Source organism: Malania oleifera, chromosome 5 (genome assembly GCF_029873635.1).
Source record: "Malania oleifera isolate guangnan ecotype guangnan chromosome 5, ASM2987363v1, whole genome shotgun sequence".
NCBI lineage: Eukaryota > Viridiplantae > Streptophyta > Magnoliopsida > Santalales > Ximeniaceae > Malania > Malania oleifera.
The window spans coordinates 14,737,937-14,743,233 of record NC_080421.1 but is presented as its reverse complement, the minus strand read 5'-3'; positions in this window follow the sequence as shown (position 1 = coordinate 14,743,233).

Sequence of the window (5,297 nt, the reverse complement as noted above, 5' to 3'; positions counted from 1 at the left end):
ATTTAGCAAATCCTACCACTAAAAGTACACGAAACCCACTAATAAAGTGCAGTGATGTGTTTGATACACTTGCACCCAAACACACTGAAAAATTTCTCCTCTTTTCAAATTTGACTTATACCTACATTTGTGCTCTTTAGTCAAGGCACTTAATTAAAGGTGGAGGTAAAAATGAGAGTGGAGTGGTTTCCCCACTCTCCAATTTGCTCCCCATGGAGATGCTCTGCTTTAGAGAGGACCCAAGTTTGGCAAGAAATAATAAATAACCCCACTTGAAAAGTACACAAAACCAGGAGAGAGAGAGAGAGAGAGAGAGAGAGAGAGAGAGAGGGTGATGACCTCCCCACCGTTGAGAAAGCAATCAACAGAGAGAGAGAGAGAGAGAGTGATGACCTCCCCACCGTTCAGAAAGCAACCAACACCAATGTCATGAGCAACATTTATAAGAAGTCCACATCCACTAATGAATTTCGATCTCTGCATTCAAATAAGTTTGGGGGACCCAACCCTCGATGGGCTTGCATGTGATGCATAATATATATTTAAGTTTTGCTGTGAAGCCATAGCTAGGGTTTGTGTAAAGGAACTTCCTTTAAGGAAGCTAGCTAGCTATGTTATAAAAGTTGTGTGGACATCATAGCCCATGCATTGATTCGGTGTTCAACTCATTCAAAAAATCTATAGGTGGTTGGCCTGCCCTTTTTAATGAGTCTTCATCAACCCATTAGAAGTTGTGCAGTTGCACCATGCATGGCAACCTCATAAATAAACTTCAAGGCCATGCTTTATAGAGTTTTTATTTTTTATTTTAAAATGTTCAAATAGTCACAACAATGTTGAATTGTTTTTTTAATTTTTAAATATTTGTAAATAAAAACGGATCTAGATAACGTGCGAAGGATTGGGCAAATTAAAAGATCAAAAGTAATTATTTATATTCGTCTCAATTAAGTAGTGATTTGAGTTAGATAATTTGTGATCGATGGTAAATAACCTATCATTTTTTAGAACATTTGTATCATAATAGTTGGAATTGTGTTACAATTTCTAATTAATAAATTGTGAAACATTTAATAACTATTTACAAAATTAGAATCATCTCTAATAATTTAATAATTCTACAACTGCGAATTCATGCAAGCAAAATTAAAAACATAAAATTATAAAAAATAATCAAATCTAAGTAAAAAGCATAGCTATTCTTAAAACTATATCATAAACATAAATAAATAATCTAATGAATCTTTCTCAATAACTCTAAACTATGTGCGGGAAGTCTTTTTAATTAACTACAATATTTATACGTCACTTCACATCTTAGCGTCCACTATACATTTGGGAAAGCAAATTGATTAACCCCATTTCCAAAACAAAGACTTCCCAATTTCTATCCTGGGAGAAGTTGAAGTCTAGACATCTCTTTTGAGTATTCAGTTATGTTTGATTTGCGAAATATCCATTTCCAAGAATAAATTAGTTTTAATAGAATAATTACAATTAGTTATACAAAAAATTATGTTATTATTATAAAGTAAATAATAATGTAAAATATTTTTTTATAAATCCATAATAAAAAATAGGTAAGCAATAATTATTCAAAAATTTGATTATATGGATACCCATTCCTTTCTTACCATATCGTGCATAAAAAATTAGAAATAAATATGAAATAATTATTCTCTTAATTTCCATAATTTAAACTATATTTTATCTTATTTAAATGAATAGCTATTCCACCAAACTATTAACTTGGAGCTTTAATCTTTATTACACCCACAACACAAAACATAGTTTGGGCATGTGGCTTTGGCTTGAACCATAAGGAAAAAGGTCTAAAAACCAAGCCAAGTTCAGATTTTATGTATGAATTTAAATACAACTAGAAAGACTATCCGCGATATGTGGCGGGATAATATAAAAGAAAAAAAATTATATAGAAAATAATTTAAAAATAAATTTAAGTAATAAGATCAATGATAAAAATACAGAATTGCAATAATATATAATTATAGCATGGACTTTGAATGTAAATACAATTTTATTATTAGTAAAAATGTGTAGGAAAAACATATCTAGATAAATTCATTAAACAATACCTTTAAAACACATATAGGATAAAAAATATTTAAGTATAATTTCTTTTGCGTATTTTTAGCGAGATTAATTGTTAATTAAATCACGACAAAAACGAATCAAATTAATCTCCTTGATAAGCGAAAAAGTTAGAAAATACAAAATTGCAATCATATATCATTTTAGTAGAGAACTAAACATTACGTTGAAACAAATAGAATACAAACAATATTTAAGCATAGGTTTTTTTTGTATATTTTTTAATGCAATTAATTGCTAATTAAATCACTTAAAAAATAGATCACCTTAGCTTCCTTGATCAACCAACACTTTTACCAATAAGAAGGAATTATTTAAAGAAGTAATCAAATTTGTTTAATCAAAGGGAAAAATTTTCGTCATCAATTATCGAAGATGAGGCCAACAGTAGGACTCCCTTTTCTGTTAGAGGTCTGGATGTCATGTATAAAAAAAAAAAAAAAAAAAACGGATGAAAAGAAAGAAAGAAAAGAAAAGAGAGAGAAGACGGGTCCTAATACAAATCATATTTAGATATAACTTTTTTGTGTATTTTTAGTGAGATTAATTGTTATATATGTGTGTGTGTGTGTGTGTGTGTGTGTGTGTGTGTGTGTGTATTTAGATAATTAGTTTTAACAATAGTATCATAATTTAACACATTATTTTATATTATTTGTTCAACCTAACTAACAAATATTGATAAATTAATATGAATAATGTAATATGTATATAGTACATAAAACTATAAAAAAAATATTATGGACATACATATATGATATAAATTTATTTGCGGCGGATCAATTTAAATGTAAAATTAATTGAGAAAAATAAAATATAGATATAAACCATAAGAATATTGAATAAGGATTTAAAATATAAAATTTGAATAAAAATTAAATATTTTATTTTATAACATATGAAAAATTGAACACTAACTAAATTAAATGCTTTTATGTATAATTGTAATTTTTTGATATCAAAACTTTTTGGTAGAAGGTAAGTGAGAAAACAACCACTTATTCTAATTTTAATGCATATAATATATGTAAATAGAAATATAACACGGTATATGTATTTCTATATTTTTGAATAATATTAATTAAAATTAATTTTATATTTTTAGTAGAGAAAATTTGCATTATGTAAAGAAAAATTGAAACAGTAATAAATATTTTATTCAATACGTGAGTCGTGAACACTACATACTTTAGAGAGGACACAAGCATGGATATTTATACACAATTATATGACATAGGAGACAATAAAAGATTTGAATTATTACTATATATCATTTTTTTTGAATGAATAGGCTCTGATTTATTGACATATATGATTTTCAGACCATTGACTCTGGACCTTTGATGTTCGATAGTCTTTATTGTGATAATTTACCTCGCATTTTTGTCATTTAAAACTTAGTGGGACTCGACCCCATTGACAGAGATGGAAGGGAAAAAGAAATAAGAAGTTAATAAATGTGAGGCCCACAGGGCCCGTATCTGCAATTATTTTTTTTCTCAAACGCCCACATGGGTCCCCCTTGATATAAAAGACAGAAGGAAAAAAAATACAGCACAGGGTTGAAACTTTGAATTCAGAAATCATATATATATAAAAATTTCGTTCCAATTTTGTTTGGTTTATAAAGCATTTAGCTTGATTTAATTGATATATTTTTTTGAACGAAAAAATGTCAGAGGTAAGAATTAAATTGAACCGTACGGTTCTTGGCTTGGAGGAACTAAACCAATCCAAACACTACAAAGGATCAAACCAAACTGAGTTGATGTTTGAAAATATAATTTTTACAACTTGGATAAATTTCAAACAAAATCAATACAATTTCATTTCATATTTTATTCAAATTCAAAATTTCAATTCTACGCTTCTAACAGAGGAGATGAGTTATTTGATTTTGTTTTGGTTGTTCTGTTTTCATGTTTCCCTGTGACAGCAATATGAGGTGTCGTCCCCGCAACAATTTTGCAGAGTGACAAATCATTATTTCGCCATCAAGAGGGAGATTATTAATTTGGTTGTTGCGTGGGCTTCCTAACCCAACCCATGCTTTATTTAATGTGGAATAGCCTAATAAAGGGGTGGTTGGCCAACCTTTCCAATGAAACTTAGCCAACCTTCAGAATTTGTACACTCCCATGAAATGATCAAATGCTTGTATCAAGCTATGAGATGTGCCAGATAACGATGAGATGAGAAATAAGTTGAACGGCTCATAAAAGTTCACAATATGTTATGTAAGCAGTGAAAATATTAGGCACAGGCGGCAATGGAACTATTTTGTTTTAAGATTGGGCTTTAATAGCTGTATTTTTGGTATTCCACTTTCCTAAAGTTTATGCTACTCTCTCTCTCTCTCTCTCTCATGCCTTGTACTCCTGTAATCTCCTTACTATGTATTTGAAAATTTTCAGCCATTAATCAGCATCTATAGTTGAACAAAATACAATATTAAAATTTACTAGAATTTGTCCAAAATTTACAAATTCAAATTCAAAATATATGTTTCTAAATACAACTTAGACACATTTATCAAACCACATGAATTTGGGCATTGCCTATGCATTTGATCAAATCTTAACGCAATGCCTAACTAAATCATGGATCAAGCGAAAGAACAGCCACTATTATTCTCTTATTCTTATTATTGTAGCGGTTCTTCCCACTTTTTGTTTAGCTAGTTTGGGCGAAAAGAAATTAGGTTCTCTAGTAGGACTAGTGTGGTCGGTCTCTCCGTCAAATAAAATCACTACAAATAGTAGATTCCAATCAACATTAGTCCAATGGACCTATTTTAAAAAAGTGATTTCATTATATATAAGCACAACATAGGTATCCAATGGGAGCCAGGAAATCAATTGCGTGGAGCCGTAGTTATTTGAGGGGCTCAACTTTTAGCAAGCCAACCACTTTTTCCACTAGCAAACCCAGGGAATTGAAGTGGGAATAGAAACAATTGGTTGGAGTCCCTACTTCCGTCCGTTCTGATCACAAATTCAAGCTTCCCAAGGCACCCATCTATTGACCTAAGAGGGAGGCCCAATAACCCTTTTGCCCTGAGTGAAAAATATTAACACCGAACATGAGCTAACCACAAAGCATATAGTGTAAAATGGCCCACAATCATTTTGCCACCATCCAACCACACGCAGAAAATTTGGTAAAGAGTTGAGAACTTTCGTCTA